The sequence below is a fragment of the Nycticebus coucang genome, chromosome 15 (genome assembly GCF_027406575.1).
Source record: "Nycticebus coucang isolate mNycCou1 chromosome 15, mNycCou1.pri, whole genome shotgun sequence".
Classification (NCBI taxonomy): domain Eukaryota; kingdom Metazoa; phylum Chordata; class Mammalia; order Primates; family Lorisidae; genus Nycticebus; species Nycticebus coucang.
Genome location: NC_069794.1, coordinates 4,897,919 through 4,913,628, shown reverse-complemented (window position 1 = coordinate 4,913,628; position 15,710 = coordinate 4,897,919).

The following is a 15,710-nucleotide window of genomic DNA, read 5'->3' as shown; positions in this document are numbered from 1 at the left end:
TTCTGCTGGTCAAAACTCCTGGAGCTAGAACATCTTTCAGGTTGAGAATGTTTGATGGCTTTCCCTGATTCGCTGAGGTTATTAGTCTGTTCAGAATTTCCATATCTTCATTGATTAATTTTAGTGATTTCTACGTTACATCACCCATGTTTCCCAAATTATTTGCTTGGCATTGAGCAAAAAGTCCCATGAATCTCAATCTCTGTGCTGTGGTTTAGTTCAGTGTGGTTAGTTTGTGTTTTTTTTTTTTTTTAATAGCTGTGCTTTTGCTCAGCTTTTTTTTTTTTTTGACAAAATTAGTTAATGATCTGTGGACTTGACTGCATCTTCTTTTTTCTTAAATAAGCTCTCATATGTCTTTCTTTTAACAATTTTATCAGTTTCTCTCTTTTTAATTGATTCTTACCGCTGGCTTATTTTCATTTTATTTTTTCTTACTTTTATTTTATTGCTATTTTTCTAACTCATTGAATTGGATGGTTGGGTGATTATTTCTGCTTAATGGGGGATGCAATTATTTATGCTACGTTTTTTCTTGAGTGTGGTTTTGGTTCTAGCTAATGTAATATAATATTTTTAAGAAATTATCTCGCATAGAGTTCAATGATTTTTTTCTTACTGCTACTACCCTTTCCCCCGCCAGCTTTAACCAAAAGTGATTTAAAGAAAATGTCCAACTCTTAGATTGTAGAATATTCTATTTTCTAGTTTTTCTTCCTTTATTGTTATTATATATTGATTAAAAAATAAGGCCTTCCCTTCTAGTTTGGATTGTTTGATGTTTTCTTTATCATTTTTTGTAGCTATTTCAGATAAATGGTCTCTTTGCTGATGAGAGTCGACATAGTTAGAGACAGGTGAATTCAGAACACATGGAGCCTCCAGGAGGCTGAATCAACTTCTGATTGTCTAAAGGTTACAGGTGTACAATAACAATACTAGTAGGTAGCAAAAATAGATGAGCAATATTTTCACACAGTGAACGTTTGTCCCTAAAATTTCTCACTAGAGAAAAACAACTGAAGGTGATACTATGTGAGTGAACCAAGGTCATGTTGGAACTCTTTAAAGAATAAGAATGTCTCTCTAGATCCACTTTGGTATCTGTCAGTCTTTAGAAATCCTGCTAGTAGTCAAATTGGAACCCACACCAGAGAACAGCCCACCTGGGGCAGGTGTGCTACATCCATCTCTGAAGTACCCTGTGCAATTTATCAATAGGAAAACAGGGACCCCAACTCTACAGTGAGACATGAAGAAGTCCTCACTCATCACCTGCATGTGTTGTTTGGTCTGGCCTGAACCAGTTCCTGAATGCAGTGTCTGAGGGGACAGTTCTGCAGACAGCTAAACAGTAATGTGTAAAATGTCTGAGACCAGCTGTAGCACCAGACTTGTAGTTGAGCACATGGTCACTTAACAAAAAGGGGTATTCTCTGCTTTCATAGTATGGAATTCATTGCGTTGAGTAATATTTTTATTCATTGATATATCTAAGTCTTATTTATCAGTATTTTGTGCACATACAATGCCACAAGTAAGGTAAGGGTCAACCTGATTACTACGTTGCTTTTCTTTTTCCATGCATTGTCTGTTTGTTTTATGACTGTCTATGACGTTTTATTACATGATAAATACTCATAACCACTAATTTTGCCTGTTCATGGCACATTTAATCGATATAAATTGCCCTTTGTTGTGTCCTCTAGAGTTTAATAACTCTATATCTAACATTGACTGGTATCATGACTTTCCACTTGTGTCCGGCATGCTTTGCCCATTTGACTATTTTGAATGACTTTGTTTCAGTGACTTGCGTGCAATATCGAGTTGTATTTTATACTGTAATTCCATCTGGAAGTGTTACTCATTTAACGGATGAGTTGAAATAATTAAAGTCTCTTGAAAGGGTAAACAGGGTGTTCTTGGTTTTGATCATATTTTGTGATTATATCTCTATTTTTATTTTGTAATTTATTGCCTATGTTGTTGGTGTGTGTTAACATCACGTTTTTCTTCTGATCATTTGGAAGCTTTGAAATTTTATTCTATTGGCCAGCTCTACAGCTACAGCTAAAACTTTGTTACCTATCCTCTAATTTTACATTTCTCTGACTCATATCAATTAATTATGTAAAGTCAGAAGCAAATACCAGAGATATAAATAAATTCAGAATTAATAAATGATGATCCTAAATGGGAATTATGTAGAGATATTAAGTTACTGTAGCTAAAAAGCCTTCTGCCTGCAAGATAATTTTTCCTACATTACAAATGTTGCTGGTACTCCCAGCATAATTGTATGTTTTGGTAGATGGTTCTTGAATCAGTTCTCAAGTAGACAAAGGAAATGGAGGTCATGAATGGGACTTCACTGAATTTTGAGATCGGTGGTCGGTCTCAATGAAAACAAGCCACAGTGTGGTTGTCATCATTTAATTTTGCTTTTTGCTGATTGGAGCCTTCTTCCTACCATCGAGGTTTCCCTCCATTCTGGCTTCCACTTCATCTCTCTCCCATTCCTTATGTACACCCAAACTAGAGCTTATGGAGTTTTTTTTCCCTGTCCTTTTTGCCTGTCCCCACACCCTGACCTTCTGCTACTTTATTAAGGTATAGTGTCCACCGCACAGCAGCTCAATTCACAAAGATAACATGATGAGAACTATGGTAACTGAAAAGGAAGTTGAGCATCATCAACATGCTCAGGATCAAAACTTGATTCTCAAACAAACATTACTGCTGAGACATTTAATCTTAGGCATTTTACACATGTAAATTGTATACAAATAAATTCAAGGAGAATAGATGAGCAGAAGCACAAATTATATTTTTCAAATATCTAAGCAAAGAACAAAAGATGACTAGCAAGCTTTTTCAACTATATTATAGCATTGCTTAATTAAAAGAAAAGTACTGTATTTAAAATATAAGAAATAATTTTTCATAATAATCAACTTGTATTCATACATATAAATTGAATGTCAATGATATTCTAAAACAAGTGTCATAAATCCAAATATGACATAGCCTTTTTGTATAGTTTTATAATTTTAATAAGAAAAGCAATTCATGCATTAACAGAAAATAAAAATAATGCTGGAAGAAGAAGAAAAAGGTACATATAGTAGAATGATAGACAGATGGATAGTTACAGGGAATTACCATTGTATTTATTACATTACACAAAATTATTATTTTACATTTATGAAAACATAAATATGTATTAAACATTTGTATTATGTTTACATATTCTTCCTTAGGCTTTTTCCATTAACTAGTAAATACATGTATAATATTAATAATTTTCTACATCATTAAAGGGTTAATTTAATGCTTTATAGCAATTTATTAAATAGATACATCTAATTCCTTTATTATTTTTTATTGCTCTGTATGAATATATTCTTTTTTCCTTTTCAAAATATTAAAGAGACACAAATGGTTTTGTTACATGGCTTGAGTTAGTGCTGTAAACGTGCTCAGTCTGCCTGTTAAGTAGGTTTTGCCCCTTCCCCCTGCTTGATTTCTAATGATTTTTACTTCCCTTTGTGCACCAGCTATACCCATCAGTCAGTTCCAGTTTATTAGAGAGTGCCTAAGGTGTTTGTTTTTACATTCTTGAGATACCTCGCTTAGGATAATAGTCTCCAATTCCTTCCAAATTGCTGCAAAAATCATTAATTCATCCTTTTTATGGCTAAGTAGCATTCCATGATTTCCATATGCCACATTTTTTTGATCCACTCAACAACTGATAGGCACTTGCATTGATTCCAGATCTTTGCAATTGTAATTGGTCTACAATAAACATTCAAGTACAGGTGTCTTTTTGATAAAGTGACTTATTTTCCTTTGAATAAACACCTAGTAGTGGGATTATAGGATCGAATGGTAGGGCTACTTTTCGATCTTTGAGAAATCTCCATACTGCTAAAGCAGGGGTTTATACAGGGTTGTACTAATTTGTGGTCCCGCCAACAGTGTATAAGCCTTCCTTTCTCTTTGCATCTTGCCAGCATCTGTTTTTGGACTTTTTAATAAAGGCCATTCCAGTATCCAATATATTCAGTACTTCTATGAAACCAACTTATATTTACTCACACTTTCTTATGAAAGATAGAAAACAACTATAGTCTGGGATAAAGGAGAGAAATGGAGTGGGAAGGGAGGGGTGGGGGAGGTTTGACAGAGGGAGGGTAAAAGGCAGGACCACACCTATGGAGCATATTGCAAGGGTACAAGTCAAATCTGTCAAATGTAGAACATAAATGTCTTGACACAATAATCAAGTAAATGAGGCAAAAGCTATGTTGATTGGTTTGATGTAACCACGTCAGATTGTGTTAAAAAAAATCAACACATTGTACCCCACATATGCATAAATGTATTCATGATCTATGTGTATATGATTTAATAAAAAACAAAAAGAGAGAGAATATATTAATAAAGTAAAAAAAAATAATAAAGGCCATTCCAACAGGAGAAAGGTGATCTCTCATCGTGGTTTTAATTTGCATTTCCCTGATGATTAATGATGTTAAATTTTTTTTTCACATGTTTGTTGGCCATTTTTCTATCTCCTTTTGAAAAACTCTGGTCCATGTCTTCTGGACAATTTTTAATAGATTATTTCATTCTTTTTTTTCTTTAATGTTTTTTTTTCCTGGTTTTTGGAGTTCTTTGTAGATTCTTGCTATTAGCCTTTTATTAAACGTGTAGTTTTCAAATATTTTCTCACATTCTAAAGGTTGTGTATTTGCTCTATTGATTATTTCTTTCACTGTGCAGAAGCTTTTTAATTTAATCAACATCCATTTATGTATTTTTGTTGTTGCTGAAATTGCCAGTGGGGTCTAAGTCATAAATTCTTTGCCTAAATGGATATCTAGAAGAATTTTCCCTTGCATTTTCTTCTAGAATTCTTACAGTTTTATACTTTACATTTAAGTGTTTTATTTATCTTGAATAAATTGTTGTGAATGGTGAGAGATAGGGGTCTTGTTTCATTATTCTGCATATGGCTGTCCGTTTATTGAACTGGGCTTCTTAAAAGGCATGTCTGACAAGCTCACAGCCAACATCATACTGAATGGGGAAAAGTTGAAAGCATTGCCCCTAGGAAGTGGACCAAGACAAGGGTGCCCACTGTCACCACTTCTACTCAGCATTGTGCTGGAAGTCCTAGAAAGTAAAAATTGTGAGCAAGAATCCGGTACATGAATACCTATTTATAAATTGGATGCGACTTCATATGGCTGGTTTTCATTTATAAAAGTAAGTGTAATTGTTTTTCTCCGAATTACATAAAAACTAGATGGAATATATATATGTATTTATCTTAATGGTACCGTGAAACATTTCTACTGAAAACTTCCCTGTTCTCTTTGCAGTCTCTTTTCTTGCTTCCTCAGTGTGAGGATGGAGTCAAACTCACTCCAGGAAAAGCTCTGCTCTTCTACAAGGCGTGACTGTTCTGGGGCTCTGCTAAAATCACTGAGGACTCTCCAATTGTTCTGGTCACAGCTGAGCATTTTTCACCTTGCGTGAGCTGTGGGAAGTGTTCTCCCACGACTCCCTGATCTTTTTTCCCAGCATTTCAAAGCTCTGCTTGATGTGGGTGGGCCTACACGCCCAATGCCACTTCTGCGCAGATGTGCAGGGCTCTGTTGCCCAGAGACTCCACCTTCTTCCTGGGGCCCACAATGTGCAGCCCTCAGCGTTTCAGTCTCTTCCTCCTTCCCATCCCTCTCTCCTCTAGTGGGCATGCTGGGCTCTGTGTTCCCTTCTTTGCGCTCTGGATTAGAAAATTCCCCGAGGCACGAGACTGGATTACAATCCTTGGACTCACTTCACCAATGTGCTTCCTCGACAACAGCGCAGCCCCAGATTGCTCACCACTTTGTGTCTGAAACGGTTGTATGGAGTCTCCCCATATTTCCACTTTTTTATGATGGTGGGTTACACCTTGTTCCTCTCCCTCTATCGTTGTTGGGAGCAAAATTCCATTTGTTTACATCATAAGTAAGAACATAAAATTCATTGGTCACTTTGTTTTCATTTTGTTCTTGCACATGTTTGATTTATCTTTCAATTGTGCTTTGATTCCATTGCCTTTTGCTTAGATAATATTCTTGGCCCATTGCTTCAGAAGGACATTCTGGATGGTATGTGTGTATATATGTGTGTGTGTATGTGTGTATATATGTGTGTGTGTGTATCTGTATGTGTGTGTGTAACAGGCACTTGCATATTGGGGTAGTTCCTTCTTTTAACCTCATGCATGTTCGCTGTCTTGGGTATGTAAAAATTCTCAGAGGAGATTTAGGTATGGAATAATTTGTAAATATTGTTCCACTTCCTTTAGCTTCCAAGATTGCAAATACAAATGCTGACGATGTGATTCATGACCAATGTGTGCGGCACAGACAACATTAAATAGCTTGGCCTTTTTGCAGGATAAGTACTCACATGGGAACAGCTCTCAGGCAAACTGGCCCCATTCCTGACTCCTCCCCTTAGCCCAGTGACCGGTAGTAGTTACATTATTTTTGTGCCCCATTCCTGACTCCTCCCCTTAGCCCAGTGACCGGTGGTAGTTACAATATTTTTGTGCCGTGTTCTCTTCACTTATAAGTCTGTATCATAATATAGTACCTAACTTAGAGGGTTATTGTGAGGATTAAATACATTTTATCTGTAGTGGTTCATAGGAAGTGCTAAGTTAATGTTAAGTAATAATGTTATCTCAGAAATCACTACAAAGTTGCTTTGTGATAATCTGGACAAATGTATTCTTCTCTTTGAGTAGATTTCCTTTACCCACTGACTGCTCTAAGAAGCACCAGCCACATACCCTGCTTCTCTTTCAAATCCAAGGCCAAGCATATGCATACAACAGCTCAATCTTTCTTATTTCTTTTTTATTAAATCATAACTGTGTACATTGATGCATTATGGGGTTCAGTGTACTGATTTGACATATAATGTGAAATGCTTACATTGAACAGATTAACACATCCATCACAATTATATTCTTTTCTTAATAGTTTTGAAATGTACCATTGCATCATGCACATCAGATGAGGTCCCTGCCAAATACCTTCCCTCCTCCTACCTCCCCGCTCCCTTCCACTCTCTCTCCTCTTACCTTCTACTTTCTGGACTATAGTTACATTTTACTCTTTGTATGAATGTGTAGGTGCTTACATATTGATTTCATAATAGTATTGAGTACATTGGATGCTTTTTTTTCTCCCATTCTTGATATACTCTGCTAAGAAAAATATGTTCCAGTTCCATCCAGGTAAACATAAAAGATAGGAAGTCTCCATCTTTTTTATGGCTGCATAGTGATCCACACTGTACATATACCACAATTTGTTAATCCATTCATGGGTGGATGGGCACTTGGGCTGTTTCCATGTCTTGGCAATTATGAATCGGGCTGAAATAAACATTCTAGTGCAAATGCAAAAAAGGAGACCATTTTTCTAAGTGAAGTATTATAAGAATGAAAAAGGAAACACCACATGTACTTAATACTAAATTGGAACTAGTTCATCAATACTTATGTGTACATCTGGAAGTAAGACTCAACAGAAATCAAAGAGGTGTGGTGGGGGAGGGTGGGTAAACCACACCTAACTGGTACAGTGCACACGTTCTGAAGGGCACACTTACAACCTTGACTTAAAATGTACAAAAGCAAACTATGTAATCAAAACGTGTGTATCCCTATAATATTCTGAAATTAAAATAAAGTAAAATAACTAGCCTGAGTGGGAAAAGATAAATAAATATAAAGGTGAAAAATAAAAGCAAAATGTTCATTTCAAAACATCAAAAAAGACACTTTTGGTAGTTTAACACATACATTTCAAAATTTGAAATTTTTTGTCTTTTTGCACGTTATGATTATATATTTTATATTTATAATAAAATGTGGAGGGAAACCTCAAGTCTAAGCATCAGAAATTAGTTGATGTAGTCATTCAATAAAATTAAATGATAAATATTATTAATATCATAAATAATAAAATGATAATAAAATATTATGAAGCCACTGTAAAACACTTTTATAAAACAGATATTAATATATGATTATACTAGTGATGTAATGTAAAATTATAAAGGTAGCATTAGGTATAGACACACACACCTATATACATACGGATGTACAAATAGATACGTATAGATGTATGTGTATCTATATGAATAGATCATATGCTATTATCTTAAGATTCTACATATTTGCAAATCACTTTTAAATTCAGACAAAAAGTTGTTTGGCCAATTAATGCTGTCCAAGAATCTGTTATTTATTAACCTTCTTATGCTTTTGCCACCACTAGTTCTGTTGGTCTTGTAGGAGCACTTGAACAGCATTTGCTATATTCTTATACATCAAATTACACGCGCGTGTGTGTGTGTGTATTTACATCATTCTTACTCTGTCACATAGTTCTCCCATGTGATTTCTAAGTGACGCTGCTGTTTTTTTTGTTTCTTATTCCTCTTTTCTTTCTTCTTTTGCAAGCTTTCGGGAGCAGCTCAAGGATGAAGTAGAGGAGATAATTTGTTTTATGTTGTGTGAAAACATGACAAATGAAATAAGACAGCTTAAAAACCACTTCCTCTTTTGTAATACTTTAAACTTGATACATTTCATAAACAAAGACCAATCCCGTTTGCAAAGAGAAAACAGAATTCCCTAGGTAGTGAGTCCTTGAATTCAGATTAGCCATTTGATGCAGGACTGAAATGTCTTCAAAATGTATCTTGTTGTCAGAATCACTAATTTTCCCTACATTCACTCAAATTCATTTTGAGCCCTGGATTTGGAATCAATTCAGGCCATCAAACCCCATAAATTGTGATTTTGGCCATGAATTTCCCATCGTTAGGAAATGACAAGTTAAAATGCATAAAACATTAAAGGGTTTTAATCCCTCAATTATGAACTTACCATGGTTTCTCCATATCACTAATCATTTTCAGTAAAAAATAAGTTTCAGAATGATTTGTCATGATTTAACAACACCATTCATTTTAATTCATCACTTCCTGTTGGGGGTAAAATCATGAATCCAGGCTACTTAAATGTTCTTTTATTCTCTTCCTCACCCTGACAGCTAACTTTTGTTACTTCTAGAGTACTGTAATAGACAGAAGCCTCGGTAATTGGTAGAAGTGGACAGATAATTACTGGGAATGTATGCTCAGTGTTTTCCAAACCTTGCCTTATTGTATTGCTTTGATGAACTTTTGTGAAGTACATGTCCTTTTACCAGACACAGGAAAGTTAGAATTCAAACTAGCTTGGAAATTCAACGGGACTCACATAATTTACAAGTTGGAGAGCCAGCCTACAGTTTCATGCTGATTTTAATACTCATTCTGTCTTTCCTCGCAGTTCAATCAACCTCTTATCCCTATCCACTTAAATTTATCTCAAACTTTGACCCTACATAAATGTTTCTAAAACATTGTTCTGAGACTACCAATGCCTGGATCAAAGTTATCATGGATTCCATATTGCCTTTACAACTTTCTAAAATATGGTTCCCAGACGTTCTTGTCACTCTTTAAGAACATATACGTGTGCTTCAATCAAGTCAAAATATGATCCCTGAATATATTCTAGTGTTTTTGCCTTATATTTTCCCAATGCATTGGCTTGAAAGTAAGTCACCCTATTCTCCATAGCTCCCAATATTATCTTACTCATCAAGCTTCACCATAAATGTTCTGGTGATGCAACTTATCTGATCACATCCTCATATCCCACTGAACTCTTGCAGTACTTTTAATCCCAAATTATATTATGAATATTTGTCACTCTTTGTGTTGTCAAATTTATATACCATTTTGTATAAAAATTAACAGGGAAAGGTTTCCTTTTAAGATGCCTATAATTAACAGTATCAAAATATAAAATAAGTAATTATGTCCTCTAGATTCAACATAGCTCTGAACCATGGAGGTAGGCGTTCTCTCTCCCTCACATCTTCAACCCCTCTGTCTTTAAACAGCATCTTACTAGAAGTGTGGGCTCAGGAAGTGCCTGCTAACTTCATTTCAACTTTTAAAAAAGCATTTCCTTAAAAATGAAGGCTGACTAGAAACACAATTAACTACATCTTAACTATTGTCTGCATTCTTTTCAGAATTTTTCTTTTACGGATCCGTGCCATCCTCAGAAGACCTGCCTATTTCAAACAAGGAAAGAACTTGATATTTAAATTTACAATATTTGCTTAAATTCATCTTTGCTTGTATGTGAAATCCCATTTTAATGATTTTACTTCAATCTTTAATTGTATGAAAGAGAATTTTGCTACATGCAAGTGAACATGATCATTCTGTGAGGAATGAAAGTGTCTTCCTCCTGAAGTCAGACTAATAAACATGCTGGTAAATCACTTTGAGAGGGGTCAGGCGGGCACTAGGAGGCTGGGTGACAGTTTTCTTGTTTTTCTTTCCTCTCCTCTATGTACATAACCTGGAGGCTTCTTGTCAAGGTTCCAAAAACATTCAAGTGGTGTTTTGTTAACCAAATCTTTGTGCCCATCCTGCTGTGCACTCACCTTCCACCCTGTAGCACCTCGAGGAGCAGGTTTTCCCTGTGCCCACGAGTTCCCAGGAAGAAACAGGAGGAAAGAAACAAGAGCCATTGGTCAAGGAAGCCTGAGCAGTGGGCAGGACCCAGAAAGGAGCACCCCACTCACTACAGCTTCTGTGCACCTTATAAAAAGCCATACCCCTTCTTGGAGTCTGGCATCCGACGACAGATTGATACTAAGTCACAAAGACCATCATTTTCATCTGACTTCAGACAATTGTCCAAGGCCTTTCTGTTTCCAGAGCTTAATTCCCTGTGTGTGGCAGTTTGGGTCTCCTGAGAAGCATAATCGGTGAGGGAGTCCCTAAGACTTGTTATTAAGACATGCCTACAAGAGGAATAATTTCTGGAGCTCTAATGTGCAGCACGGTCACTATCAATAACAACTTTGTATTATATACTTCCAATTTGCTAAGAGAGTAGATCTTAAAGATTCTTGTTACACACAAAGACATAGCAACTGTGTGAGATGATGCTCATGTTAAATAACCAGGTTGTGGTAATCACGTCATAAAGTATACATATATCAAAACATCACTTTGTCCACCTTAAATATAGACATTGCAATTTGCCAATCATCCGTCATTAACCTGGAAAAAAGGACGTGGCCTTGATACCAAACTCTGGGCAAGGGAATTACCTGTGCTCCCGATAATGTAAATAGAACTTCACCTCAACTCTCTGGACAGTTTTGATCAGTTCCCATGTTCACTCTTACTTACATTTTATACTATGTATACCCACTTTACAAGCAAATTATAATTTCTAAAAATCAAATTTTGATCTCTCTATTTGAGCTGATGTTATTGTCCTATCCTTCAAAAATTTACTTTCATAAATCTCCCATTGGAAAATACCTATCAATTATTGATAGAAGTAAAAACTTCCCTTAACAAAATGCAAGCCTGTGGCCTGGCCTAGTCTGGCCATGGATTCTGGCCAAATCCTCCCCGTTCTCCTGCTGGATGGCACAGACGTCTGGAGGGTTTTGTCCAGTGCCACTTCTGCTACTTGGCATGGGGTCACCTTCTGCTTCACATGTCTGAATGTTCAACAGCCTGAAGAAATGTACATGGGTCTCTTACTGCTGCTGTCATAGCTGAAAACAGTCACTGAGAGAGGGAGCATTCAAGTGTTAGCATCCAAGAATGGGGATATCAAAAGACACAACATTCCCTTCAAGCTTATCATTCAGGGGCTTGGTGTGCCCCAGAGGTGACAAGCCAGCAGGAACTTGCACCCCCACCCTGAAGAGCTGGATGGAGACAATGAGTTTGACAACTGGTGTAAGGACTGAGAGTAGCAGATAAGGTGACAGAAACTATGAGGCTTATAAATGTGTGTGTGTTTGGAGGGTGCAGATCAGAATGAAAGAAGGTTAGGCTCAGAGACTGCGACTGGGCACAGGGCGAGGGGCAGAGTTCTGGTTTCCCATTTTCTCTGGTCAGCATTGCTATGGGAAGCCCCCTTGATGTACACAGTGGGGCAGCGCTCAGTGCCATGAGTGCACAGGCACACCTGCACCAGCAGACATTGGAGCATTGACTCTCCTTCCACACCTAAAAGGCACGGCCACCACAGTGGAGGAAGAGAACCTTTGAAGAACTATGATGCAAATACACAGATGCAATGTTATGATGCCAGAGAATTTCTGTCTCAAACATGTTCCAGCTCTCTGAATTCATCATAGGACTCACGACATAGTAACAGCATCTAGCAGGACCCTTGGTTGCACAGACACCCATGGAGGGAATACAGGCTCACAGGGAAGATAGAGAGGCAAACAAAATCACTTACCCCAGGAAGAATAAAACTAATAGAAGAGAAAACTGAAGAATTTAAATTAGTCTCATTAAATATTCTCAAGGAGATGAACAAATTAGTATTTATAAAGGAGAACTAACAGTCCATATTGTTTTACATTAACCTTGTTTAAATTATTAATTATTCCAACAGTGTTGAGTAGTAACTGACTCAATCAGGTACACGTAGAACATATTTAAAGATAGATCAATAAACTCAAGTTCAAACTGTGACACTTTCCTGGAGGTTTTAGAAAGACAAACAGGCAGATGATGCAAAGGGAAGTTTAGGGATGTTGAGGAAAGAAGAAATTCATCAACACTGCCATGGAAAGAGTAGTAGCCCACTCCTTTTAATATTAAATACGATAACTGAGTTTTTCCTGCTTGATGTATGTGAACAACACAAATTTTCATTAATGAAAAATGACATGCTAAAGAGAAATTTTCATCCTTGCCATTAACCAAAACTTTAGCAGAGGGGCATGATTGTCTTATTCTGACAAATTGGGCAATTTCCTAACTGATGATGGGTTTGGCCAGTTTGTCACATGCTTTTTTTGCATTTTTATACACACTAACCAAAACCCTGTATAATACTGCCAAACAGTGTTACTGCGACAGTGCGTGTAAGAGGAGACGAACAAATACTTTGAAAACAAAGGAGACACAATAAAAATATTGCAAGTGGCAAAGAAGCAATAAATACCACTTGTCTGGTTCTTCTTTGAACTTCTAAACTCTATGCAATCTAACATATTCCACGGCCAGAGAGACTGTCCTGTAGGTTTAGAAAGTTACTGTAGAATTATCCTCAAGATGCTTGGCTCATCCTGTTCCCTGCATTCATTCATAATGAATGTGTATCAAATTATCTTCTTCCACAATACGTCAAGCATTGTGCCAAGCACCTCGTGTGTGTCATTTTAAACAGAATAGTACAAACAAAGATATGAAATAGGCGTAATAACGTGACATTCAGGCAGATGAGATTCCTAGTACACTCTAGCCTGATTTTAATATTTATCGAAAAATGGATTGTGATTGAACAATACAAGAATTAACTAGAAATGGACCCACAGTTCTTCAGTGAATAAGCCCCAACGCCGGACGGAAGCCTGGTTCTCCCTGGTGTCTTGGTTCAGCACACAAACGACTGCGCCTTCATCCTCAGCTCCGGCTGCAGTTTCTGGAACGTGACTCTGCCACTTTTGTTTCTTCTGTTTGCATTCTGACTGTTGTGAACATTAGAGGATTAGTTTAAATGAATCAACCTATTATTTGCTTACTCTAAGATTTCAGATGATGTCATTCCTGAAAGTTAGAAATAGATAGTTGAGTCAGTGCAGAGTCTGTATCAACAAATGCATAGAACGGTCGGGGGTGGTTGGTGCGGTGTCTGAGGAACGAGTGCATGACTCAATCTCAAAACAGCATTTTTTAAAAGCCCATTTGAGATGTAGATTTTTACCAGGAGCCTAAACTTTTAACTGATATATAGAGTTTGTCTCAATAATATTCTGATGTATTCTGCATACCATGTTAGTGAATCACTAGGGGGATGTTTTGATGACAAAAAAAAAAAAAAAATGTATTGAGGGAATATGAGGGCAAACGGCCTGCCTTCATTTATGCCAAAGATACTGAATGTTAAAAATGCAACAGACATTCTTTTTTTCCTGCACGCCTAACGCTATGCAAATACAAACTTAGGAAAAAGCCCAATACAATATGTAACAGAAAAGCAAACAAGTACGCACAATCTCTTGACATATTTTGTAGTTGGTAATACTAGTGTTCTGTTTACAAAGGAATTTCCAAGTTCTGATCTTCTGTTTATAGTCTGCCCCAAGATGTCTGAGTTGGAAGGTTTTATTTTTTTTCTTCCTGGTGTGTTTTTACACAAAACTCACTTGAGATTATGGATCTAAAATAAATATAAATATTTGTGAAAGCCTGCATGAATATGGGTAACCTTTATTATGCAAAGAGCATTAGCCAGCACTGCAAGCTAATATTTAATACACGCTAAAGGAAGGAAAAATAATCAAGAAATTAAATTTAATAAGTGATCTATGATATTAGCATATGTAGAGCTGTAATGAATATTCGGTTTTTCTGGTTGGCGTTACTATTTTCTAAACCATATTATTTCAGAAGGCTATTGCTTTGGCTGTTCAAAATATCTTCTTCAGAATTTACAACACTTAGATGAAAATCATGTATGCCAAAATTGTACAGTTGTCATTATGTGTGCATAAACACACAAATGTGTGCAGGAAATAAAAATATTCCAGAGAAAGACATATTTAATTCAGAAGAAAGACATTAGCATTTCTCTAAAATGTAGTATCTCAAAAGCACAAAACCAGTATTATATAATATTATATACATAATTCATATTTTACAATTGAATCACATTTGAATAACTGGCTTAAACACAGCCCACTATTTATGTGTCATGTACCAAAGCCTCTGAAGAATATGAAAAATATTAATAAGATGTAGCCAGATAAGGAAGAAGCTTTGTATTTGTGGGACGTTATTTGTCAGGGGCCTCAGTCTTACCCATCTCCAATGTGTTGCCTGTACAGTCCTCAGAATTCTTCTATTAACTTGCAAAAGTAATTATGTCACTGTCTTTCCTGAAGGTGTTCAACATATCTTTTTTCTCTATAGGATAAACAAAATTTCATTATTTTTTAATATCATGATCTGGTTCTTTTTTTAAATTTCAAAATATTATGGGGGTACAAATCTTTAGGCTATCTGGATTGCTTTTGTGCATTTTGAGTTGAAGTTATGAGTGTGCCGGTCACCAAGGAAGCATGCCCTTGACCTGTCAGGTGTGAATTCACCCGTCTCCTGTTCCCCCTCCCACCCACCTGGCTTCCTTTGAGTTTTACTACCCTGTTGTCAGGATTTGTTCCTGACCACTCATCGGTACTCAATTTCTATTTCCTCAATTGCTTGGTTTTTTGGTTCTATTTTATACATATTATGTTTCTGTCTTTTTTATTATGCTCATAATCTATTTTGGAAGTTCTCCTTAGATGATTCTGTTTATGTTGTCTGCTGAGAAGGAGTTTAACTCTACCCTGCTCTGCCCAGAGGAAGGCATGTAAAACCAAACTCAGCAAGGCAGAGCACCCCAAGAAAGAGAAAATGACTCAAAATGAGCCAGTTCACCTTTTAGTCAGAGGGGGACTGTCAGGCGCACAACAATGACAACAACAATAGTAACAAAACTCTCATGCTCTGAGATGGCTGGGCTGAGGGATGTG